This window comes from Symphodus melops, assembly GCF_947650265.1.
Source record: "Symphodus melops genome assembly, chromosome: 5".
In the NCBI taxonomy this organism is placed as follows: Eukaryota; Metazoa; Chordata; class Actinopteri; order Labriformes; family Labridae; genus Symphodus; species Symphodus melops.
This window is the reverse complement of record NC_136695.1, coordinates 25,267,240-25,295,236: the sequence shown is the minus strand read 5'-3', so window position 1 is coordinate 25,295,236 and position 27,997 is coordinate 25,267,240. Positions and strand designations below refer to the sequence as shown.

Below are 27,997 nucleotides of genomic sequence, written 5' to 3'. Positions count from 1 at the left end.
AATAAATAAACTTTAAAAAAAAAAAAAAAAACACGTTTATTTCCTTCTTATAAATTGAACTGAGCTACTGAATTTAAACTAAATCTTTCAAAATGTCATTGAAATCGAGTTTGAATCAGCTTTTCCTCAATACATTCAAGGAGGATCACTCGATCCTGGTGATAAAGTTTGTATCTCTTTTAGCCTATATGGCTAAATAATAAGAACAAGTATAATTGAAATTATTTAATATGAATGTGATGTCAAATTGTTGACATATAAGAAATGTCATACAGTTTAAAAAAAAAATATTATTATTTTTTTTTAATATTTATATTGGATAAAGTAATTATATATGGGGAAACAATAAATCAACAGGGGGGAAAAGCATCTAAAAAGATTTAAAAAGTCCGCCAAAGTGTGGGCAAAAAACAAAAAAACAAAACGATATTAAGTCAGGCTACTTTATCGTCGTTGATGCAGCCCACCTGTGCCCCACCTGTACTGATGAGACTTGGTTTGAGTTCAAGGAACTACGCCTTTTAATGAACTGCTTTGAGGAGGCAGATCCAGCATGTTATTTAGCTATTCGTAATGCAGAGAGTTAATTTGTTGGCTAACTTCGGTTCTAATTAATAGCTTGTAATAGCTCCTTTTTTAGCAAGCTCCGTCACTGTTACCAGGGCAACACTCTAACGCACACGTCATACGGGACAGCTATAACAGCCACTACTAAAGGAAAGTTCAATTTCCAACAGGAGGTGACAAGTTGAAGAGCTCGGTAAGTACCCTGGATTATATTCATTACTTTTCCTGGTGCTGGATTTGTCTGTGTTTTCCCCATGCTGTCTGTCTAGTTTGAAGGACGAAGGAGATTTGTCATAATGGCAGATAAACCAGAATCACAATAATTAGTGTTGAATTTCTTTAACCACTAAAAGTTAAGGGCAGGGTATAGTGAATGCTTGTTTACTGCCATATCTTACTTGTAAGTCAAAACTAATGTAATGTAATGTAATGTATGTAAACATGATGTAATGTTTTTGTAACACCTGTGTTTTTTTGTCTTAAATATGATCCTGGCACTTGTCAAAATGTTAAAGCACTGGAGCAGTATTATTATCAATCATTATATTTATTGCACAACACGTGTTCACAAACAAGCAGGTAAAACACCAAACATATCCCGTTTTTCTTTTGGTTTCTCAAAAGTGCATCATAAATTCTTAGCCTGCAGCTCTACCTTTGGACAGCCATGTACTGGTCTAATCAGGATGATTAAAAACACCTGTGTGGGTGACAGGCTTTAACAAGTAAGACTTAAACCCTGCAGTTTGTTCTCTGTCCACCTCTGGCCCAGGCAGCAATATTCAGTTTAGAAGTGATGCAGCTCATCTAATGAGAGATCCAGGGCCACCAGGGCACGCTCATGGGGCGACCCCCTGGACCTGCACTCTCTCATCACACAACCTGTCTGCACCACATTTGACACACAAATGCATCCTGCTTCCTTCTTTCACGCTGTCTTTCTGTGCTCTGTCCTTCCCGTTTCATCTAAATATTTTTCTGCGACTCACTCACATATGTGTGTGTGAGTGTCTTGGCACAAACAGGTGCACCCACACACACACACACACACACACACACACATACACACGCACACGCACACACGCACACACAGCAGGAGTGGGGCCTGCAGCTCCTGGGTGTTTTGCAGGTTGGATTCACACCGATGCTTTCTCTGACTGCACTATTGTTATTTAAATGTGGGAGGGCGATCAGCAGCAAGCATTAATGGCATCCTCAGCACTGTGGATGAAGCACCAGACACACACACCATCACACACCAAAACATGCACACCATAGACATCCACGCATGCACGAGCAGACACACGTGTTCACGCAAAGCCTTATGGATGCACCTTGAGGGCCATATGAATAACAAATACCTCTGCCATCTGCAATACCACGGAGTATTTTCAACCATTTCGGCACATTAGTCAGCAGTCCTTTGACTTCGTTTCTGCACGCACGGCTCGGTGTATTAGCAATGCCCTCCTGCGTTACGTTACAGCCCGTCTGAGGGTGCAGTTTGAAGAGAAGTTTGTTTTCTAAGATGAAACTCCACGTCGCTGGTCTGACCTTGTCCTTCTGAGTTTGATGTAGTGGGAGGTGCTTGAGTCGTTTGCTGCGGCAATGTTTTGTTCTGTCAAGGCCAATCAGAGCCCAGCTGGGACTACCTGTGCTGATGGTATCGTTTTAAACTGGTGAAGACCTCCCCCACTCTCCCGACACTAGAGCGGAGTAAATGGGATAAGACAGGCACCTCTGGCCATTAACACTTGATCTTCACCTGCTTTCCTTCGACCAAGGAAGAGTTGGACATGTTACCTTCTGATTCCACTCAATTTGAGCAATTTTTGATTTTGCAGTTAATTGTAATATGTTTGCAAAAGTGGAGGTGTTTTATATTGTTTAGCAAGGGCTACAAAGAAAAACAAAAACAGGAACATTTTCATTAGAAGTCATTGATTTAAACTTTATTAGTCCCATACAATAACAGTCCAACAACGGAAAAACAAACTCAAACTAATCCAATGTTTTTGCTTTTGTACGCCTGATGGAAATAACATAACGATAACAATCGGAAAAGAGCAACTATCCATTTCGAATAAGAAAAGCGGGATGTTTTTACGGTGACTGCTAATGATGCAGTTTAACTGGATGATGCTCTGAAGAGATGAAGTGAATGGCCCTTCTCAGATGGCGTTTAGGCAACGGCACCGTAACCAGCCTCAGCCGTCTTTTTACATTCATATTAGTTGTATTTTGGTTTTGCAGAATCACAGCACATACACATATAGAGTCTGATAAGGCACACACATACACAGCGCTGGCCCAGCTGATCCCGTCTCAGCCCTGTCATGGCCCTGAAGATGGTACATAGAGGGGATCACTGTGCACACACATTACACTTCTGTAAGTCTACTGAAGGCGAAACGCCAAAGGGACATGCATATCTGAGTAGGGTTAATAAGAGCGCCTTTAACTCAGAATATAGACGCACAAATAACTGCTGTCTAAAGATTTCTCTGTACAGGCATATCTAAAGTGATGTTTGACTTTAAAAGGCAGAGAGTTAAACATGTTTGATAGATGAAAAGTTACATAAGTAAATAATGAGACTCCTTTTGGTTGAACTTGGGGGTGAGACGGGAAACATGTTACCAATAGTTATTTTAAAACCTTTGTGATCATTTTTAAATGACTCAATCACCACACACTATTAAACGTACCCCTTTTAAAATTGTATATATGTATATTACACACTAATTAAAGAGTTATTCCCCAGTCCGTCTCCTCGTGGGGATTGGTTGGGCGGTGCCGACCTATTGAGGTTTTTTTTTTTTTTTTTAGTGGTTGTTAAGTATCAGCTTGTGTGGTCAAATCTGAGCATTTGTCGAAACGAGCAGGCCTGTGCACTTTAGTGTTTTTTGGTGTGTTAGCAGGGGTGCATGCATTTGTTTGAGAGTTGTGTGTGTTGCAGAGTGTTGTCAGAAGTGATCCCATTTTCATTACTCACTGACTCAAAGAAGGAGGTGAGGCCCTGGCTCGCAGCAGTGATAAATGCATTACCCCAATAAACCCTGTCTCCACTGAGGTGCTGAATGCTGACACACACACACACTCACACACACACCCCCACATGCGCGCCAGACAAGGGAGAGAAAGGAGGTTTGCGACAGAGAGAAGAGGGATGGATAGATAAAGGGAGTAAAGAGACAATCAGATGGCTAGAGAAAGGCGGTGACAGGTAAGAGGAGATGAGAAAAAGGAGATTGAGAGAGAAAAAACAACAGCGATGGGAAGACAGGGAAAAGTGACAGGTGCCGAGGAAAAGAGAGCGACAGGAAAGAGGGGAGACAGAGGAAGAGAGGCAGACAGGCACTGAAGGAGGTGGTGGGAGCACAGAGACAGAAGGTTAGGGGTAGAGGGCTGCTAATGGCTGTATGCAGAGCGTGTGTGTGTGTGTGTGTGTGTGTGTGTGTGTGTGTGTGTGTGTGTGTGTGTGTGTGTGTGTGTGTGTGTGTGTGTGTGTGTGTGTGTGTGTGTGTGTGTGTGTGTGTGTGTGTGTGTGTGTGTGTGTGTGTGTGTGTGTGTGTGTGTGTGTGTGTGTGTGTGTGTGTGTGTGTGTGTTGATGGTAGGAGTGTGGAGGTGAAGGATCAGTGGTGTCCAGCTGGCCTCTTCCTCTGCCCCTCATTACAGCAGCACATGTCTGTCACAAACAGTAATGTTAGAGGTGTATATATGCAGTTTGCTTTAAAGAGGGGGGGGGGGGTGTAACTGACTCTGAATACACAGCTCATTCTCATGGCCTGGCTTTATAAATGGGATATTTGAGCAAAGACTGATTACATAACTTTACCACAGCCCTCATCTTTATTTGCTTTGTGTGGTCATCAATAATAAGTCAGATATCGGCCGTGTCTATGTACTGGAACAGTGACAGAGTCCCAGCACAGAGTAGCTTCACTGAATAGAGCAGAGAGAGTTTATCAAGACCGTAAACAAGCCCAGTGTACACAGACAGCAAGCCTGTATCTTAGGCACTGAACAATACCCCAAACAGACAGAATTGTAGAATCTCTAAATGATTAGTGTCAAGGTTTAGTGATATTTGAAAATGTTTTGTTTTTTTGGGCTTTTTATGCGTTTATGTAGAGATAGGATAGTGGATGGATAGAGTCGGGAATTAGGGACACGGAGATCGGAGAAATGACATTTCGCAGATGAGCCACAGGTCCGATTCGAACCCGGCCGCCCACTGGGATGGACTCTGTACATGAGGCGGTGCACTCACCACTAGGCTCCCAGTGCCCCCATGGTCTAGTGTTTAATATATGTGTATAGACAGGTAACATTTTGCCGTAGATTGTGTTGTTGAGAAGAGAATGTAAGAAGTTAAATATTCTGTGGATTGCCATGCCGTCTGCTCTTACTATGTTCTCTGCTGGCCTCGTGTGTTTTTACTCTCCTGCTCTTGTCCACCTAAATGATATGTGGTTGGCCTCCCATTGTCTGCCTGAATGCATGTGAACGCAGTAATAATCCCCTGTTATAGAGAAGGATCCTGATGATGGTGAATATACCAGGTGTAATCAGGAACATCAGTGTTTTCAGTGGGGAAACGTGTTCGCACAGGGATCTCATTAGAGTTTGAAGCACAAGGCTATTGATCATCAGGCTGCTACACTTACGAAGTTTAGAGCTGCTGCGTCTATTGTTCACACCGCAGGGGTGTGTGTGTGTGTGTGTGTGTGTGTGTGTTTGTGTGTGTGTTTGTGTGTTCTGACTGGACCATAAAGAAGAGTGAAAACAGACTTATGTAAGTGTTCCTATAACCATGAGTGCGTAAGCACATACGTGTGGTTTAGTGTTTGTTTACATGAGTATGTATCTGATAGGCTATAATGTGTGTGTGTGTGTGTGTGTGTGTGTGTGTGTGTGTGTTTGTGTGTGTGTGTGTGATACTGAACCGGACTCATTGAGACATATTTGTACAGTAAAGGGACATATGTGTGTATGTGCAGTTTGAGCACACATTTGGCATGGGAACATTTAGATTAGGGCCCGTGTGAATGCAGTATGTTTTTATGAATATATGTGAAACGATGTGTGTTTGTGTGTAACTCCTAATCACCTCTCCCCCCCCCTCTCCCCTCTCTCTCTCTCTCTCTCTCTCTCTCTCTCTCTCCCTCTGTCTCTCTCTCTTCCCCCCCCCACCTCTCTTTCTCTCTTCTTTGCCTCCCAGTCTAACACCTCTGGTAATGAGGTGAGGGTTGGAGCGGATCAGAACCCTTAGCAGGCTGGACCGGCTCCATCCTCAGTCACAACTACATGTGGGTCAGGGCTCCCTCATTAGCTGCCAACACAGTGACATCACAGGCAAAAGTGCGAGTTTGCAAATTGAAAACAGCAAGTTCGCCGAATAAATCAGAACCTTCTGTTTAAAATAAAGGGGAAAATAAGGAGTAGAGCTGCCTTTAATGTCTTTTTGGGATTCTTGAGGAATTAGAGACATTGGCTCTGTGTTGGGGGGGGGGGGGGGGGGGGGGGGGGTCAGATGGGAAAACGAGAGGCTGGGAGGGGTGGAGGGTAGAATACAATTAAAAGGGAGCAGAGAGTCAAGGGGACTGACCTGGTGATGGGAGAGGAGAGGAGGGGAGAGGGGGCAGTTCTTAGTGCACGTGCACCACATAATGAAAGGTTGAACTTTGTGTGGCCGGGGTGGCATACCAAATCGACTCACCCTGGGAGTACTGAGAGAGAGAGAGTCGGGAGAGAGAGTGGACGGCATGGCAAGAGAGGGGAGGAGGAGAAATGGAAACAACAGACACCCCGAACTAAAGAGGCAAAGGCGACGGAGGGGCTTTAACGAGGGACGAGGGAGGTAGAAGGAGACGGAACCTGGGAGGGACAGAGGAAGGCAGCCCGACTCTCCGAATGAGCGGAGAGGAGCAGAATGGAGAAGGAACGGAGGGTGAGACACGGATAGAGAGAGGCCCCTTCTACGTGGCTGCCACGGGGGCCTGAGTGACAGAAATTAATAATTAGTGACAATGATTGACAGCGCTCCCTCCATCTGCGGCTCGCTGCCGCCTCACAACGCCTGCCTCCGCCAGCGACCGCGGGCACAATGAGCTCCAGAGGGATTGTGGGAGACGCACTTGATTGACAACTGCCTCCTGGAGAGACAAGGGGGAGGGTGGAGGGGTGGGCAGGAGCCGAGGAGAGAAAGGATAGCGTGAAGGAGAGGAGGGGCGGTGTACAAGAAGGAGGGGAGAGGTGGGTGTCAGGGGCAAAGGGGGGGCAGAACAAGAAAAAGAGGGGTTGGCGGTTTAGTAAGATGGTCAGAGATGTCCCCCCCCCCCACCCACCCACCCCGTCCTCAGATTGAGGAAAGAATTGCCGCTATCAACTCCTCTCAGTCCTCTCTTCCATTACCATTTCACTTTCTCCATCACACCTTAACCTGCTCATGACGCCATCCCACCTTCACTTTACACCAGTGTAGAGCACCATTATGCAAAAAGTGACAAATTTACCTGAGAAGGGAGGAAATGAGAAAAGAGCAGGCCTCAGGTTTCTGCGGTGAGGGGGAAATAGCCTGTAAATAGTCATCTGCAGCGTATTTGTCACTCTCTCCACCCGTGTCCTGTCTCTGTTTTCAGTCTTTATTCTGGCTGCCATCGTCCACCTCTCCCGCTAAGCATCCGCCACCTCAGCAGTGACATCACACATTGTACTGGGTTCATCATTCTCCGCGAGTGAAAATGCTTCTCTGGAGGAGTGAAGTATTGCATGACGACTCGCGCACACACAGAAGTCACGCAAATACATTCTTTCTCGTTTTATCACTGTTCTGCCCTCTTTTCCTCTTTCCGGCCTGCCGTCCTGTTTCCTTCATTTGACTTCGCCTTGATCCTCTCCTTCCCTCTGGTGTACCCATCTCTTCATCCCTTTTTCCCTTCCGTGCCAGGCCTGTTTCGGCCCGCCTTGACAAGGCCCGGTCTAATGTGCTCCAGTACGGCTTAATCGCTACACAGGTCTCCAAGGCTTACTGCTACACACTGTAACAAAGTACACTATTTACCTCAGGGCCACACAGAGAATAGGCTCGCGCAGAGCACAGCGAAATCCAGTGGGGAATCAGTTTCACATCACAACACATTATTGATTTTTTTCCCCCCAAAACAGACATGTTATTCATTGTTGCCTGAGCCTGGTTTCCTATCTCTGCGTCCCTTCCAGAGGTGGTGAGGGAGCTCAGGATTAAGGTCATGCCCTGAGGTAAACACACTAATGTTTCTTATTATTCCACCAAAACTATCCATTTTACTGGGTAATGGCCATTTGTACCATTACTGGGTGCATGACCTCTGTTGTACATCATGCAGCAAAAAAACCCCAGTGTGATTTCTTTGTGGCAATGACAGGAGTGACAGGACTTTAACTTTAATTTTATTAATATTTAATTTTCAATCAATCAATTCAAATGTGCTGACAGAGCAAAAGCAAATGATATTTACATTTAACTCAGAAAACCAGCAAATCCCTCAATTTAAGAAGTGGGCTCTAGTCTCTTAGGGAGGTGTGTGGAACTTATTAATTAATGAACTGATTGATTCATTAGAAGTATAATTAATTGAAAGGAGTTTTAAAATCCATTTGAACTGTTGTTAAATGTCTTTGAAGGTCCCTCATCACTTTCTTTCTCTGTTCGTGGTCCAGCTGAGGCGTGTAACTTTCCTGCAACCCTTCACTCTTCTCACACACACACACACACACACACACACACACACACACACACACACACACACACACACACACACACACACACACACACACACACACACAACAGACGGCACAGAACACGTAGAGTTGACAGCTGGTAACTGCAGGGCCCAGCAGGTGCAGTGTGTGTTTATGTGTGTGTTTGGCCCCAGAGGGCCCCTGACTCATGGCCAGAGAGGCAAGCAGAGGTGTGTGTATGTATGTATGTATATATATATATATATATATATAAATATATATGTGTGGATAGAAAGGGGGGGGGGGCGGGGGGTGCTGACTGACTAGCCTGGAGTTGACTTCACTTCAGCTCTGGTGATTGATTGGAATAGGCCGGGACATGGGGCGATGTTTTGCCTTTGGTCACTACCTTTGACTACCTTCATTACATCAATACCCCCCCCCCCCCCCTCTCTCTCCTGTGTTGTTTTTATTTGTGTGTTCTTGTGGCCTTTGACTAACTTTGAAGAGTTGACTCTATTATGATTGTCAGCACCCTGCGTGTTTGCCAGCTCCAGGAACTTCACTGAGATGCTCCTCTCTCATCTGCTTTTTGAAGTGGATCGTGTCTAACTTATCTGATTAGTTGGACTTGAACGCAGAGCAGAGGGACGGCGTTGATGCTTCTACTCTGTGAAACTCTGTGTGTTTTATACGTCTCTCTCTAAACAGGACCGGCTTGTTTCTTGGTCAGTTTGCCGTTTGATGGCGGTCGCTTGCCATACCGCCTGCCTCTGGCTACAGTGCCATCTTGAAAGGCGCCGCGGCACACACACCTGGCCCGCCGGCTGCCTCTTTGGTCTGCCTCACCTTTTGTCAGCACCATGTTAATGAAGGCCCTGTCAGTGTCCACCGCTTGCACACCGGGGCGCCTTTTAATGAGATCGCTATTTGATCACTATAGACACCAGGCACGAACGCTGCTCCTTTTTTTTTTATCCCTCACGGACGATGCTCCTTCGCTCTTGTATGTTCACAGGAGTGTGTGTGTGTGTGTGTGTGTGTGTGTGTGAGAGTGAGGCTAAGGGGTAGGAGACAAAAAGAAGGGGCTGGTCAGCTGATTAGGACTATTTTATTATAAAAGGGGGAGGGTGGTGGTCTTTAAAAAAAGGGAAATAAAAGAAAATTATTATTTTTATTCCCCCCCCCCTCCGTACCCAAGTGAGTCGTGGCTCTCCCTTTTCAGGGGTAGATGAAAGCAGCTGGGCGCAGGGCTTCCAACAAAAAGTGCCAAGCGATCACAAACAAACCTTCAGATGAATCACATCAAAGGCGCTGCCCCAATTGTTAGCCCTCTCGTATCTGCGGAAAATTGGCTCATTAAGGGCAAAAATGACATTGTTTACATTAGCCGGGGCCCTGATTAGTGCCAGCCATGTTTGTTGTGTTTCTCTGCTGTCCGCTTACCAACAGACCACTTCAGCCGCCCTGCACAATCGCTCCTTTGAAGGCTTTCTTTCTCCGCGGGAAAAAAAAAAAAAGGAGATAGAAAGAGTGAGGACAACAAAAGAAAGAGAAAACAGAGAGGGGGGGGGGGGGGGGGGGGGGGAACATACATCCATAAACAGACACACACAAACGTGGTTCCATAATCGCACAAAACGGACATGATCGCTGGTCTTTTCTCTCTCTGCCTCTCTACTCTCCTCCGCTCATCTGCTTCGCTCTCTTTACGACTAATTAGGTTGCTCGTGGAAATAGAGGCGATGGGAGCGGACAGTCGGGCCGATGATGAGTCTGTTTGTGCTGTAATTGCACTGATAAAGAGGGCAGTGTTGTTCGGCGTCAAAGAAAAGAAAAAGAGAGAGCTTGACAATGAAAGAGCCAGGGTCTCTTCTTTTGCGCCTCGGCCTCTCCTCCATGAAAAGAACACCTATTGTGCAGCGAGGGGTTTTGTAAACTGAGATGCTTTCTAATCTGCGGAAAGTGCCATGTGTTTTAGAGAGGGACGTGTATGTTTGTGCTTGTGCGTGTTTGATGTCCTACATCGGAGGTGTAAGGGTCCTTCTACCTTATCATCGCCCACTTGAACTCCTCTTTTTACCCCTCTCCGGTTATTTAGAGCGCTGTTAGAATTATTACAATCTATCGAGTAACCTAGATAAGATGAACAGAGTGTTGTCTTTAATCATTTCTGTCAGGATCCTGAATCCATCCTCTGTGTATAGACATGTATTTGTGATCTGTATGTGTTTCATAGTGTCGGTTCAGAATGACCCTGGTTGAATTCAACTTTTTTTTTTAAAATACAGAACATGTCTGTCTTTAAGATTCTGCGTGAGACTTTTTGGCCAACTTCAGTCCCAACAAATTCCCTCGAAAAAAAAAAAACGTCTGACAGTTTGAAATTCAAGAGGGGACCTTTCATCCCTCCTATTGTGGACTGGCAGCCGCGAGAGAACAAGTCAGTGCGTGACAAAAAAAAAAAAAAGAAGAGCAGAGAAGAAAAACTTGGGGAGTAAAACTTCAAGTTGTAGGTGAGCAGGTCAAGCTGCATCGCTAACGACGGCGGCGGACCCCGTGCTCGCCCCGCGTTACCCTTCACCTTCCGCCGCTCCCCAGGCCGCCTCACCTTTGCCCTGGGAGAGAAATGGAGTCTGAGGTGGAGCAGGGGGGGAGGGATTGAGAAAAGGGACGGGGAACACCTCCCCCTCAACATAATGATAACCGCTGAGATCTGGCCACCGGCCCCTGGACACTCAGCCCTGTGGCCCCCAGGTCAGCTCAGCACATTATACCTCCTCTCTCGTCCTGAACTCTCTGACTCCACATTTACATATTCACCACTTTTTTTGGTCCCATATTCCAGCTTTTTTTTTTCCCCGGGTTGCTACACTTCTTCCATTTTTGCCTACTCCACCTCATTTTCTACTCTCCCTCCTCCCTTTCTCCTCTTTGTCTTTTGCATTTCATCAGTACAGTCCAGGAGGTGTGTATGCACGCCTGTGACTGTGTGTGTGTGTGTCAGAGAGTAATAATTACCATTTAGAATACTAGCAGATCTCTGAGGGAGGGAACCAGAGTTTGCCAACAGCGAGGCATTGTGGGAGCTGTTTGGTTTGTGTTTAGGTGCCCTTGGTGTGCTGTGCAGAGGAATCAGAATTTCCTTGACTTCTGACCACCTTTGTCCCCATGGGGGAAGCAGGGAGACAGAGAAGGGCAAGGACTGACTTCCATTTGCCGTTTTAAGGACCCATATGGAAAATATAAATTGGTAACAGCAGGAATGACTTGAAACCATTGGCATTCTGGGCATCACCAATTTGAATTCATGAAGTTGTGTTCTGTCTCTGCCTACTTCTCGATTGGAATATTTAAGAATGTCTCACATGAGGAGAGATGAATAGAGACGCTGACAGAGCTTGTGTCTGTCACTGTTTGTCATCGGAAAAATCTATTTTATATCTGATAACAGATATGCTTATTATTATCAGTAATTAACATTATAGTTAGGGCAGTGTCAATTATCTGCATGTGCTTGAAGTTTTCATAGCAGGACACCAGCTTTCTCTCTCACTCTCTCTCTCTCTCTCTCTCTCTCTCTCTCTCTCTCTCTCGTCCAGTCTCGGTGTGTTTAACCAAATTAAGATTCCAGTAAAACTTAAATAAGGTCACTTCTTCACTGCGTCACCATGTGTCTCAGATTCAATCCCAGTATGTAATATCATGCTTAACATGTACACATGTGCCTCTTTAATACAGCTGCAGAGAGAGTGAAGGGCTCGTCAAGAAACAAACAATTATTAAAGGCCTCATGTGTTTAAATGTTTTCGAAAGAAATTTCAAAATTAGCACGAGGACACATGACTGCATCGTGATAATGGTGCTGAAAAGTCACAAGATGACTCAACACTCCCCAAACCCTGAAACCTGACGCTGCCCTTCAAAGAGTTAATTTCAAACATTTATTTCAGAGATAAACTTAAACTTTTCTCTCATTCCTCAATCTTAAAAACTCTTTTGTAACTTTGTCATTCAGATATGTTGATGCATACAAAAATAATGTCATCCTTTATTTCATGAGGAAAAAAAAGATGTTAAGCAATTATGATATTAATCAACACGTTTTTTAAAAAATCCAAAATAATCAGTTAGCAATGATTTTAAAGATCTTCATATTAGGAAATCTGGAAAAAACATTTTTTGATATTGATTAATAATATTAGTTTATTAAAGGGACATCGTTTGTACCTTTTAAAAAACCCAAAAATAAAATACTTCAGCTTTGTAGATGTGTTTGCGAAGTGCTGTAAAAATGAGACGCGACCTAATGACACTTCATAATGTCTGCTGTCATGAATCAGTGTCACACTGACTCAGCACTCCCTCTTTAGATCTCCCAGGAACCACGCTGGGCTTGTACCAGGCCGTAGGAAGACGTTTTGTCATTTTGTAAAACCAATTGAACGTCTACTGGCAATAATATTTCTGCATACTACCTGCACTGTAAATATTTTCATGATGAACTCATCTGTTCATCACTTTTATTAACGGTTTAGAGTAAACGTTGTAGCTGAGGAGTGACCATCAAATAATTTTTTTTAACTTCCTAACTTCTTTAGATTGCATCCTCTGGCAAGCATGACTTCAGAATATAACAGAGACAGTGATCTAATACATTTCACAACAGCAGTACATCTTTACAAACAATCAATTAGGGCATTTAAAAAAAAGTAATCCATATATACCAATGTTGTTCTGTACATAATTATTAAAACTACCCTTGTCTGCACCGTACACACCTGTTTTATTCCAAAGCTTTGTATAAATCTGTGTCACATCCACGACATAACAGACCTCCTGCCTTACTTTACGTCTCCTCCTGCCTGCAGGAACTACACTCGATTTGCACGAGGCAGTGGTAAGAGAGAGAGTCGAGCTTGCTAGATGGATGGGCGGCGTATACTGTGCGTATTTGTGTGTGTGTGTGTGTGTGTGTGTTCAGGAGGAGGGGTGCAACACAGTCAGTATATATGGCTTCAAAGGAGCAGGCCTAGCGGGGGGACTGCATTAGGAAAGGGTTGTGTCCTGCTCATGGGACAAGGGACCAACTGCGACCTTGTGGATAATAACTGCCACTCGGGGTCACAGGCAGCCGCAAAGGGAGAGAGACAGAGAGCGAGTTAGAAAGAGAGGACAAAGCTTCATCACTTCCCCATTCTCTCCATCTCACTCGGAGTGCCCTCGCGCTCATGTCACCACTATCAGTTTAAATGGAGCATTATGCAAAATGGAGATGATTTTGGCTTCAGGGGGTGTGATAGGGAGAATTGTGGGTTAATGTAGGGGGGGAAAGAAAGAAAGACGGCGGTTTGAGAGATAGTGGGGTTTTGTGGGGGCTGGGGGGGATGTTGGAGGAAAAAAGGGGGATATAAGAGGGTTAATAAAAGTGACAACCGAGTGTTTCATTCTATCCAAGCCACCCTCCTGGACAGGTAACACACTTAGAGGTTTCGCTGAGTGAGGGAGTCAGGGTATTGGAGGAAATCGTCACTTCAGTGTCTGTCTCAATATTAGCCAGAGGCAAGACAGGGCCCCAGGGTCCGGCCTTCCTATATAAAAGCCCACCTGAGAGCCAGCACAATAAAGGCCACTCAGCCAAATGCAATATACCACAAAGAGAATTTCCAGAAAAACTCGATTTAGGCTGGAAAGGAATTGAAAGTTATTTGCAAACAGGCAATTTCCTAAAACCACATATCCCAGGTTGACTTAGAGAAGTCATTCATAAAATATTGACTTTTATCTAAAAGCTAAATGGATTAGCTTTTACCTGACTCAAAAGAAAAAGTTATTGGAAACCTCACTTTACAGAGTCTCTCGTCTATTCCTGTGGACTTGTGAAGTGAAGTTCGGCGCCAGATATACCGTTATAGATTTTCCATTTTCATTGTTTACAAAAAAAAAGAAATAAGAATCAGCTCTAAACAGGTTCCAAAATCTCTGACTTCGTGCAAGTCTATTACATATTGCTGTAAGTCAAATATGTGATTAAAAAACATTGTGGTACAGTCTAATGGCAATTGTACTGGAGTCATGTGTTCAGAAGAATTGAATTACCAGCCCAAAAAGTTCCTTCAGTCTCCTGTGTTATTGAACACCTGTCTCTCTGGATTGTGCACTATTTAAGTGGCAGTGCAACTTTTACTGTTGGCGAGAGCATCGAGACATTTTTCCTTCAGTCTTTGTTGGCGGCAGGAACCATTCATCAGCTCACAATAACACTGCAGGAGTTGGATTATGTGAAACGGTCCAAACTGACCGACCGATCAGTAACGGAAACGTTCAGCCACAATGACATGACGAGTGTAGGAACAGATCACACATTTCACGGGTTTGATTGGATCACAGATTTTCGTCAGTGATCAGTTTTTGGATCTGGAGAATGACACGAGTAGTTGGCCTATAATTCCCCAAGACGTATACTTGTAACTACCGACTTGGTGCGAGACAGTTCTGGTGCGTTAACAAAATAAGATTTGCATTGATTAACTATAATCACACACTTTACTGGATAGTTTATATGAAGTCCTTTAGGTGAGAGGTGTCAATTTCATCAATGAAAGCAGTCAAAACTGAGCTTAATTCTTGGGGGTGGGCTCAGCTTGTCTTAGATACAAGTAAAGGGGGGCTCCCACAATAAAAGGTTTGGAACCTTTGCTCTATGGCGCGCGGTCACCCTGAAAAAACCCAACTTTTTTTTTCACAGTTTGTGTTAGGAGGCAGGAGAGACCCCCCCCTCTGGGGTGTGTTGAATAGTTTCTGTGCGTCTCCATCACAGAGGTTAGCAATTATTATTTCTCCCTTGAAATGAGGGGCACTGACCCTCATATGAGGCCACTTAACACCCATAATAAGATGATAATTGCCCAATGATGATTGTCTAGCCCCTCCTCTCCCGCCCCCTAAAACAGACAGTTAATTGTAATAGATTACCAGCACACAAGTTACATTTATCATTTCCAAGCGGAAACAAATGGAAGTGTGTGTGCACGCATACACTTAGCGTGTGTATAAGTGATTATCAGTGGGGGAGGGACAGCTGAATTTCGAGACAATAACACTTATAATAAAATCATTTCCTCCTTCTCCATCCTGATATTTTCCTTTAACGCTCGATGCCACACTTCCTCGCGTGCGCGCTTCACTGATGACTGTCGTAATTGCGTGTTCACGGGCCCGATTTCCCCCGAGGGGTTCCCCAAATTAAAAGAAGTCATCCCACTCTTCCCTTCGCTCTCTTTCCTCCAGCACCCTGTTTACACACACACACACACACACACACACACACACACACACACACACACACACACACACACTCTTTAATCTCTCCCCCTTGTTTCTCTCTTTTACAATCCTGCTCGGGGGATGCCATGCTTATTTGAATGGAACTTTCTTGTCTTTTTTTCTTCTTCCTTTTCAAGCCGCGTGTCACTAATGAATAAATAAAACACACACAAGCAGTGGATTGACTTTCATGCATGGCTGCACTGGCTTTGATGAGACAGACCCCCCCCCCCCCCATTTCACCTCCCCTCCTATCTTATAGACAAGCTGCTGAGGACAGTCACTCTCTGCTCTGCTAGGCTACTGTTAAACATTTGTTTAGTGGCAGATGATGCACATTCTGAATGTTATAAGCCCTCTGCAGGGGTCAGACAACTGAGAAGACAAAAGAATCGAGATTTTGATTCAGTTTAGTAAAGGACAGATATTAATCACACAGCATCAGGACAGTTTTTAATCACACACACACACGCACACACACACACACACACACACACACACACACAATCTATAAATTATTTAAAATAAAGTGTTTCTCCGGAATGGGAATCAAGTACCAGCATTTTTTGTACATAATCGGTCACTACCAGAAGTACTGATGTGGAAAAATAGCTCTCCGATCGGTATATTTACAAGAACATGAGAGATTTCAACTTTGAGGCTAAAGAAGCCACAATACATTTTTTAAAATCTTTTTACATAATTTCTTGTTAAGGCTTTTACTTTTACACCAGATAAGGGAGAGTAGGATCAATAGTTGTATGTAGAAGTATCAGTTTTGATTAGCAGAATCGTATCGCTAATATCTGAATGATTAACATCTCAAGTGGCGCTCTCTATCACTGAGTAACACCTTATACATCTAACAAGTTTAAAAAGCTATTTTAAAGTCTGCTTACAGCCCATTTGGAAGACTTAAAAAAAACTCCCATGTTGAAATGATTTGAGTCTTTTCTTTTGGAGCTCATGTTAACTTAAGTGTAAGCGCCAGAACAGAAAATACACAGAAATAAAGAGTATTCTTAACTTTTTTACTATTGAACATATACAGAGCCGCTGTATCATATAAACCTCTGCAGGAATGCAAAGTGACAAACAGGGATGACCTGGAGAGTAAGGCTCTTTTTGTAAAATGTCAATGTCAATGGCTGCTACAGCAGAGAAACATCAAGTGAAACAAGAACCGAAAACATACTGTATGTGCTGAGAAATCCAAATGTTTAGTCGTTCTTAAACCCTAAATAGATCATTAAGACTATGTTAATGGGGGGGTGACAGGGGTCTTGGTTTTTGTGTGTGTGCAGAGGCTGCAGTTCGCCCGGGTTTGGCTGGGACTTGTTGCTCCTCTCCCACATGTCAGTCCCTGCTCTGTCTCTCCCTGGTTTCTGACTCAATCCAGATATGAGATGTCTTTTTGTGTTATATTTTCAATGTGACGGTCACATGATTGACCGACTTTAACAGCCACAGTTTAAAGGGAAAACTAAGCGTTGAATGGAGCAGCCCTCGTTTGTACTTGAACAGCTCGAGCCAGCAGTGTGTGCCCTCTCTTATCTGCCAAAGGCCTGGCATGCTGAACAGGGCACAGGGATCCTGGCACTAATTGGCTTGTAATGGCATCATAAATTATGGACAAATCAAGGCATGCAGTGGGCAGATGTTTTAATGAAAATGTGTAATGGGTCATCCCCAGAGGTCTGAGGGCTGAGGTCCTCTCACCTGCCAGGGATGTCCATATATCAACAGGATTCAGAAACAGTGTTGATGGGCTGGACTTTCCATTCTCTTTAGCTTCTCTACCTGGCAATGGTGATAATAAATAACAAAGATCTATTCCCTATTGAGCAACATTACATCACCTTGCATTAAACCAAAAAATAATGTTCTCAGAAACAAAAGATATTAGACTTGTGACAGATGATGAGGCTGGATTTTTCCCAGAAAAAGGTGCCTCTCTTTCCCCGAGAAATCTTTAAGGAAAGGGCCGTCAATCCAAGCAACTGTTGGACAAACAAAAAGTTTCTGGGATGTACTAATGTTTTATTTGCACCTCTACGTTCCGATTTGGTTTGGGCCATGGCTGCCAGATGAGCGTCGGAGAATCATTAGCGTAGCTGATTTGATTTACGTCCTGTGTAGATGGAGCCACCCAAATGATCTGCCTCTCCATGGCCGTCATCAATCACCGCCAACCAGAGGGCACAGCAAGCATGCATGGGAGAGAGAGCGGGGTGGCACACCAAAGCCCCCACAGGGCTTATGTATGTGTGGGCATGTGTGCACACTTTGTGCAAATGTATATTTTGTAAAGGCTCGTGTTGTGAGTATGAATGTATGCACCAGAGTGTCGAGGGAGACGACTTTAGTTTGATCCTGTATGGGGGGTGGCTAGTGTCTTTTCTTGCGTGTGCATAGGTCGTGGGTCATAATGCAGGGACTTGTATCTGTGTAGTTATTATTATTTAGTTATATATCTACTGTTGATTTGTGAACACCAAAAAACAATAATACTGTCTTTAATGCTTCTTTAATATTTTACTCGGAGGTTCCATATATGTCTGGCCCCCATTTCTCACTTCTTTGTTGTTGCCATAGTTCACAGAAGTTTAGCAGTTTTATAAAACTCACACACTGTGGTTCAGAGGGTCTTTAAAACTTAACAAAATGAAAGCATTACATCAATAAGTAAGTATGGTCTTAAATCGTAGTGTATTAAAAAATGAATACGTTTTACCGAACTTTTATAGAAGAAGGACTGTCAAAGGATTACATTTTTTAACTGTGGTTCACCATTTAAATGTCGCGATTAATCACATTTTTAATATCATGTTTTTTAATTTTGCATTTGAAATGTTTTTCTTATGCTTTTGTTTTGTATTTCTTATCTTGTCATATTCTAAAGGTTTATGGCTTCCTGCAGATCATTACAACAGTAACTTAACTGGGTTCAAAGAAACAGATGGTTACAGACAGAAAAGGAAGGGAAATGTGCTCAATGGAACAGTAAACAAGGGAATGTTTGATTTCACTTTTAAATTGTCAACTGAGACTAAATCAGACCTTCAGATTTCCAGGAGTGTCGTTCTTTTCCATCACTGTTTCTGGAGATGGGGAAAAGCGTGCTTTAAAAAAAAAAAATACTTTAATCACATCACTATTAGCGCTGAGAGCCCAAATAATTATTCCAAGAAAATTGTATGGACATAATTAATTTAGCTGTATTAGAGACAGAGTTTATGCTAGGTTTATATTAGAGCAAGAACGGACGCAGTTGTATTACAAGAATCTCATTTCAAGTTTTTTGACACAAACTCTGGATGTGCTGCTTGTTTAGGATCGTGACGTGACGGCTGGTGAACGACAGTAAAGATTGGAAGAGAGATGCAGTAGAGGCGTTGACAGATTGGACATGCATGCTGCTTAGACGTACTGTGAGGTTTTCATAATACTTCTTTAGTCTTCTATCTTTGCTACTCGCTGCTCAACAAACATATAGAGTCTTACTCAAGATGATCAAACATCTGAGGCAGCATGTCCAGCTCATACCCACTGAATATATCTGGATTACGGCCGGTGAGTCGAGTTATATTCTGACCTGATCATTTTTGACCCCAGGCCAGTGTGCTGGCGACATTACCATGCTGTTCATGAAGTCTTGTGCAGCTGCTTCTGATTGATAAAGACATTCTGGGCCATGATCAACCCTCCCCTCTAAAAGTACTTACCCTGTTCTTTTTCACTCTCAGTACCTCTCTGCATTTCTGTTTGTGTTTTAGTGATGTCATGTGTATGAATATCCTCACGTCTGTCTGATAAACAGAGTGAAGTGTGTGTGTGGGGGGGGGGGGGGGGGGGCAAGAGAGAAGTTGGTGCATTTCCATGTCAGGGCTCATGATTGACGGCCAACTTCGACTTCCCTGGGAGTATGTTGTTGCTGGCAGGAATCCATGGCGCCTTGTTCACTTAGAGAAGGTTGGCACATGCTCCACTCAGCAGCAGCACACAGTTTGCAAGCCGTCGCACTGTTGCATCAGCAATAATCTCTTAAAGCCAACAGAGAGCGGGTAACAGAGCTACGTTTCGCTAATCGCAACGCCTTTTATTGAACCCCCTCCCATCGTAACCACCTTCGCGTTAAACCACCGTGGCACTTGTATTAGTGGAACATGCATGCTCCAATATCTTCCTGTGATATGCTAATGAAACACTAATCCTTGGTAGTGAAGGTCTATTTGCACTTTTAAAGCATTGAGAATCCAATGATTCCATTGGATTTAGGTTAAAGGAATATCAAATTAGATATGCAGTATCAAATCCGGAATTTATGACTCAGATATAGGCCTATTTGTTTTGTTTTTACTAATACACCGGAGCAAAAGTGACGATGTTCCAACATTAAATTCTGTAAAACACTAACCCACACAGAGCACGAACATAAGGTGGATTATATGAGCAACATGGATATCACACATTTGGAAGAAGAGGGTTATGTGCGTGTGTGTGTGTGTGTGTGTGTGTGTGTCTGCTTGTATGTGCATGGGGTGAAGGCCAAATTAGCCAGGTTGTATAAGCAATTATTGGGGCACACTATGTACCTAAGCACCCTAATAGGTGTGTAGAGGAGGCATTATTCAATTAGAGTGTCAGTTTGCTGTAGCGAGGAGCAGAGCAGTGGTGACAGCGCTGGTGTCTTCTCCTTATGAAACAACCTATTTAAGCTAAATCAACTCCCACTTAAGAGCTGCGGTAATAAGCGCGCGGCGACGCTCACCGGCCCGCGGGGGCCCATCCGTCATGCTGTAATACGGAATCAGAATGAGTGATAACACCTAGTCCTGCTACAGCGCCTTAGCTGCTGCCGCGGGAATGGCTTTCAAGCTCACACACACACACACACACACACACACACACTCAAGATATAATACACACCTGCACAGACACACGTGCACAGATTGCTAGCAGCAGCAATACTGCTGGATGGCTCTGCTCATTTCCTTCTCCCACCCACCTCCTGCTCGAGCAGCTTGCATATTCAGAGAGAAAAAACGTGTTTCTATGGATTTGCGATGAATCTCTTGACTTTTTGTCATCGACTAAATGAGAGAATTCTGTTAGGTGATGTTTGTATTAGTGTTTGTATGACGCTTAAATTGTAAATCGCGTTAAGAAATATGATCAATCCGATGTATGCATTGACTATACTCACAAGGGTAGAAAAAATAGGACGAAAAATGACATCAAACAGCTAATCCTCACCTTGAAACTCAAAACAATGTTAAAGTTACTTTCTGAACAAAAAAACACAAATCACTAATGATTCATTTCATAATTATTGACTAACAGATTAGAAAGCATGGTCTGCACCTGTCATCACTCTGTTACCATGTCTCGTTCAAAAGTAAAATATGATCTCACACTTCACATCATGTATCACCTCAGTGGAAAAAGACATTTTTTTTTTATTTGAAGGGCTCCACTCAGCCCAGTCACTAGCCAGTATGTGAAGGTTCTTCTTCCTGTCATTGCGTCTCTGCAAAATATACATTATTTTCTGCGTGACAGCTTGTTCTACCTGCCAATGATTTCTGTAAAAGTGCAGTTATTTAGTTACACTGTAGCTTAGATAAGCAGCTGCAACATCTCAGTGCTTCAGAATATCAACATGATGCGTTTGATCAACTTTTACCTGGCTGTTTCTGTCTTATGGACGCCACATACAGCAAATCACAGTTTTTCACTGAACAAGTGGGGCAGCTATTTCAAGCTGTATCACGTCAGCCACTTAAACACCCACATTGCTCCTGATGATATTAAGGATTAAGTATAATTCGGCCAAAATGCTGGTGGATGTTTTGCCCTGAAAAAGAACCCTGTTAGATACATCAATAAAAGATTTGACTGTACATTAGATCCTTAAGCTGGCATACAGATAAAAGTTATTAAAAAGAATACAAACAAGCTGGAAAAATATGTTTAGTATTTTCCGGGTTTGAATTATGAATAGCTGAATGAACAGATGAAAACAACAACAAAACATCGACAGCGTGATGAAAACAGAGGAGGGAAAAACACTCAATAAGCGGCATGCTTGAGATGTTTGAGAAGCCGGGTTTCATGGGCATCCTACTTTCTTTTTTTATATTTTGTTTGTTTTCCTCCTCCATTCCTCTCTCTCTCTCTCCTCTCGCTCTCTCTCCGTGGCTCATCAGTGTGGTTGTTCATCGGTAATGACTCCCACTGTGGCAGGGCCCCTTTAAGGTTGAGGTCCCCCCCCCCCTTTCAGTCCCATCCCACATGCATTATTCATGGCTTCACAATCAAATGAGGGAACCACGGTTGGTAGCAGGAGACATGGTGCATGGCTCTTCCTCTCCAAAAGTCCCCCGAGGTGCCCCAGTCTGGTACCCACCATCACCCACTCCCCTAACCCCCGCTTTGGCCCAGCCCACCACCTCCCACTCACCCCTCCCGATATGGTGACAGGTTTTTTTTTTTTATTATTATTTTTGATTGGGGTGGGGGTCCAGACACATTGACTCCATCCCATCCCTTCCTGGGATCATTGGCAGTCACGCTGGTCAGCAGCAGTGACCTCTGTTGCCCTTTAGGGTACTCATCACTTCCTCTTCCTCTCCACAGGGATGCACTCAAAGTGTCTGGCACCTCTTTGCTGGGGGGTAGAGGATGGGTGGGTTGTGCTTGGGATAAGTTGTTCTTTTTTTAAAGGCTTTTTTACAGCAAACACGCTCGACTTCACTGACAAGCTCGTAAAGATGTTTTGTAACCTTCCAATGCCTCTTTTAGGCTGGACAAACCAATCCACTGCCCCGGTAATCCCAAATCAGCAGACAAACTAATAACATTATCACATGAAACAGTCAAGTTTAAGCAGATTTTTATTGAACCCGGCTGAACATTTTCTTAACCTGGACCTGAACCTGATGTAGCGTGTTTCATCACTTTTTAAAAGAGTTACAGCTTGATGGCTCTTTTAATTGAATCTGAAATGTCTGACATTTGCATGGTGCATTACTCCATTGCTGCATTACCTCGCAGGTTAATGTCCACATGCCTGCGCTGAATGTGGTTGAGCATTGCTTCGGTCAGGTGGTTTTGCCTGTGTTCCAGCACAACTTTAAACAAGACGCCCACTATGCAGGTTTATATCCAGGCAGCAGAGCAGCGAGTGCAGGCCCATGAAGCAGAGCTACAGCCTCAGACACTCTGTACACTGCTGTCGCTTTTCATTCAGCTCGTTTGTAAGCCTGTCTACCCAAATCCCTGCAATATGATTGGTTGTCGTCTTCTTTTTCTTCTTCTCTTTAATGTCAGGTGGCAATTAACGTTTAAAGCACATTAGCGCCCCCCTTTTTTACCAGTGCTTGGTCTGTGTCATTACAGGTTTAAATCTATTAAACTTTTATCAAACTTTTTTATATTTATATTGAGAAAAGTGATTTATTGTTTTATCACCAAGGCCTACTTGTATTCACTGCTTAAAGTTTCAGCAAATAAAGAACATCATCCCAAATATACAGTGTTATTAAAATGGTCCCCTAGTTGTAGCACCGTTTATCTCATTTAGTTCGATGACAATTCAGAGAAATATTTAACGTGTATCTGCAGGATGTTGGTTCTTTGAGCACTTAACATGAACTGCACAAACATGTTTGATGTCAAATGTTTTCAAGTTAATTACAAAATTAACAACGTATCTGTGAGTGTCTTTACTCACCATCTGCCTGGACACAGTTAGTAGGTAACAAAGAGGGAAAGTGGAAACTAAATTGCTGTAGCTCCAGGTATGGGACCCTTCCTCCAACACAAACTCACACACACACACACACACACCTTTGCTAATTTTTACTGATAAGCTTTTCTTTTTGAAAAGCTCTTGAAAATAGCCTACACAAATGTTGCCCCGCATGAATCATGTTTGAGTAATTACTGTATTAAAACACGTGTTTCCACACATTCAGTCTTGCAATCCTGTGCTTGTGGCATAATGAGAAACGTCTAGAGTGGAGAAAGTTCCTTCAATGTGCGTTGCCTGTAGTAGGATAGTTGAATGAAGTGAAAGATTACAGATTAACATATTAAATGGCAGGATAGGCCCACCTGGTGTGTGACAGATCTTCCACACAGCGCTGCCAGCTGAAATGGAAATGTATCATAACTCAGTCTCTTGTGAGTAATTTTATTCTGATCGCTCCTGGTTTACTCGTATGCTTCTTCTTTTATTTCTATTTGAAAGATTAAGTCCAGTAATCATGTCGGTAATTGAAATTGCAGGCTTTGATATTGTACGTTGCTTTAAGCCATTCAGTCTCGCAGTCACCTGTCTCTGAGATCATTCTCCTCTCTCACTGCAATTCTGAATAACCCAAAACAGGACGGCCAGTCCCAGCTAGCCTATAAATAGGCCATTATGGTACTCTTATTATCCTCATTATTGGGGTGGCTGCAGTGGCGCCTGCGTCTATCATGGCCCTCTAATGTGGGTCTAATGGTTCTGACCTGTATGGGACACAGGTGGTCCTCAGAACGGCCTTGATTGGGTCCATTTATTAAGCTGCTCTGGCGCCAGGCATGGTCCGGTTAGTCATTTGCGTGCGGGGTAGGTTCCATTCCTAAGACTGCTGATGGACTTTGCCCCCCCCCCCCCCCCCCCCCCATCTTGCCCCAAAGACCCGGCTTTGTTCTTTCTTAATGGCTCAATTAAATGGGTTAATTCGGAATGGGGACCCTCTTCAAATCTGTGATTATCACCACCAACAGCACACACACCGACATACACACACACACACACACACACACACACACACTTCTATTGCTCCATTGCTTACCCCCACCCCTCCCACCCTCACCCCACTGCAAGCAGACACATTTATTATTCATCGCAATCAAATAAGTGAGGTGGTGGAAGAAAGTTGCTTTTCTCTCTCTCTCTCACTTTCTTTCTTACCTCTCTCTCACTCTGTCCACCTCCTTCCCCTCCCTCTCCTCCTCTCCGCTCGTCACCTCTCCTTCTCCCAGGGAAGAATTTCTTTTATTGCGACAAACACTCGGCTGCGGAGCCCTCGGCTTTCGGCAGCCCCAGCCAGTCATCGATGCAGGCAGTCAGGGAAAGCAGGCAGCCGAGCAGCCAGGCAGCCCTCCCCGTCAGGAAAATGAGCAATTCTCTCATTGTAATAATGCGCCTCTGTCATCTTCCCATTATCGGCATGATAAAAGATGAAATATTCAGGGAGGCTGGCCTCCTAACCTGATCTGGGCGCGATATTGGGCCTGTGGAAAATGAGTTTTATCAGCTTTAATATACTCCTTGGCAGACTGACCCTTGAAATTAAACATTATTACAGAGCGGATATTTAAAAAACCGGGGCCACAAATTACATCAAAATGAAAATATTAAGGAACATTACGAATATATCAAGTGGCGCTTCTCTCCCTCTCGTCTCAAGCTCGCACACCAGCTCCCCTCATCCTGACACCCCCTTTCTCATCCAGCTTCACCCGCACCGCTGTTTCACCCCCCTCAATCGTCCTCGAATGAGTGCGGTCGGGGATGCGGCAGGAGACGTTGTAAGTGTCACTGATGTTGTGTGTGTTTGCGTGTGTGTGTGTGTGTGTGTGTGTGTGTGTGTGTGTGTGTGTGTGTGTGTGCGTGCAGTGGGCTGGCAGAGAAATAATAACAATGCAGCCTGTCCCACTAGCTTCATACGTCTGCATAAACTAATTAGACCTCGACGCTCTCATCACCTGCTTTATTGGGAATGGAGAGGAGAACACTGGCAGGAAGTGTGCGACTTGAGTTGCAGAGTGTGTACGTACACGTGTGTGTTTGTACGTTGGAGAGAAAGTGTGCGATGGAATCAGTGTTTGATGTGCATTTGTGAGGGAGAAGTGTGTGAGCTTCTTTTTGCAAAGGTGCAGAACTTTAAATCCTTTCCCTGATGCACAACTACATTGTGTGTGTGTGTGTGTGTGTGTGTGTGCGTGTGTGTGCGTGTGTGTAGTCTGATGCTCTCATACGTATAGGGGTTCATAATCTTTCCTCTTCAAAATAATTCCAGGTGTTTTGTCGACACGTTCCTGGAAGTAAAGGGTAGTTTCAACTTAAAACATCCCAACCTCGTTTACAATGATGTGCCGGAAACTAATGGAAAAACCAGTAGGAAGTGAGTTTCTCTAATCACTTTAAAAGTCAAAATCCCCCAAATCTATCTGCCCCCCAAAAATGCAGAGAAAGTGATGTTGGCTCTGTGGAGTGTGTGGTGATTTGTCACTTTGTGATGGGGGGATATGAGAAATGCAATAAAAGGCGGAGGAGAGATGTGATTTGAATAGATTTCAGAGGAAGTTGGTCCTTGGGGGAGTTGGATGAGTAAGCAGTGTCCCCGAGGACCGAATTAAAACTTTACTTTTGGTCACGGCGCCCCCACCCCGTAGTGCTACTTCGCTTATCGCCTGCATGTGCAAACGTGTGTATGCCTGCGATGTGTGTGTGTGTGTGTGTGTGTGTGGTGGGGTATGAGCATACATGTGTGTCTGACTTTTTTTCTGTTTGTGTCTGTGTGTCTGTCTGTTTGTCTCTCTCTGTGTGTGTGTGTGTGTGTGTGTGTGTTTAAGATGTGTGTCCTCCCAATTGTGTGTCCCACGCAAATGGAGCTCCCTCTCCTGCCCCTCGCCCTGAGGTTATGGGGGGATACACACAGCTCCCTCTGCCAGGCTCAGATGAGTATTCACAGCAGCACGCCCCTCTCCCTTAACCCAGCACAGGGGAGCTTTGCATATTGAGGCCGTGCATGTCTCTTAGTGTGTGTGTGTGTGTGTGTGTGTGTGTGTGTGCGCGTGTGCAACAGCCTGTCTCCCCTGCCCAGAAATGAACAGGGGGTCCAGTTGATTCCCTGCACATGCATTGTTATTATTTCGCTGGTGATTCAGCTGGCTCGGTTTGTGCCAAACACATACAGCTGCGTGCCTGCATGGAATTGATGCATGCTATGAGCTTACATTTTGCTGTTTGTTTGAAACAGAGACCGCATTAAACACGTGTAGACAGAGCATCAAACACGCTCGTGAGTGTTGTGTGCAGTCCACCTTGCAGTGCAGTGCCTCAAACGTTTGCTGTTTATGTTGTGCTGAAGCAGAGAGCAACTATCTGATGAGGTCGAGCAAATGCATAAAAGGGTGCGGGGCAAAAGGGGCAAAAAGGGGGGGAAAAAAAAGGCAAATGCTGGATAGAGGGAATAGACACCACAGGGGCCGACTGCAGAGAGGGGAGAAAACAGCAGAGGGAAAATGGCTTTCTCCATCCCTTCCTCCCCTCCCACCCTCCCTCTTCCCCTTTTCTCTCACTTGATTCATTATGCTGATATACACAGTATTTGCTTCCTGAGTGAGCCCCCCTGCACTCCCGCCCTCCTGGAATGTGCACACAGCTGAATATACACACTCATAGACACACTTTGCAACACACAGCAAGATGGTGGTGGTGCCATAAATATAGCAAACGACACAGCCTAGCAGCCCAGCAAGGTCAGCCGCGGCCCAGGATGACAGTGCCGTGGGCGCTGCACCGAGCTCTTGTTAGAAATGCACACAGATAGCTCATTAGGACGGGCCCCTGAGGCCCCCCAAACACACACACGCACACACAAACATATACAAACATTGATCCATTTACGGTTTAATTGCAAAGTTACATTGCAAGCCCCAGCGTAGAACACGAAGCCCTTTCTGACAAGATTCAATCTGCTTCCCTCATCAGTTCCTGCTTTAATCCGTGTACCAAGATGTTTTTTTTTTTTAAACAGTGTGTGCTTGTAACGTGCACCTGCAAGAGTGTACATGGAAATACAGTTTTTAATTTGAATTCCTTGAAGGTGAGTGTCATGTATTTACACATTACATACAATATTGCATCCCTCCCCTGTATCTGACAGTGAAAGCGATTCGAACGCAAACTCACAGTGATGTTCGTTGACAATAGAGATGTCTTTGTGTTCTCTGCGCTCTGTGAAAGAAGACATCTTGTTACAGAAGTGTGAAAGAGGGAATGAGGGAGGAAAAAAAAAAAATAGAATATTTTCAGTCCACCTGGAACAACTGGGGGAAAAGTCAACATGTCCAGTATGACTTTGCATCAACTTTTTAATTGCTGTGTAAAAGTTTGAGTGTGTGTGGGTGCGATGAAGCGCAAGCTTGCTCAGTGCTGTGCATTTGTTTGAGTGTGTGTGTGTCTATGTATGTGTGTGTGTGAGACTTCAGTTGTACATGTATGTGTGTGTTTTGTGTGTTCGTAAAGGTAGTAGCTCTACTTGGCTCATGCTCTGGACACGCCTGAGAGACTCTGTGAGTGTTGCCCTCCGCCCG

At 44.2% G+C, this 27,997-nt stretch overlaps 1 long non-coding RNA gene across 2 annotated transcripts; it reads left to right on the top strand.

The window, feature by feature from the left end:
* Positions 1-429: 429 nt before the first annotated feature.
* On the top strand, positions 430-22,838 carry LOC306824659. 2 transcript variants are annotated; one of them, XR_013779171.1, is made up of 3 exons: positions 430-760; positions 1,217-1,292; positions 22,748-22,838. It is a non-coding gene; the product is annotated as an uncharacterized lncRNA (long non-coding RNA). The 2 variants fall into 2 exon arrangements; XR_013779172.1 differs by lacking the exon at positions 22,748-22,838 and adding an exon at positions 5,793-5,993.
* The last annotated feature ends 5,159 nt before the right edge of the window (positions 22,839-27,997 follow it).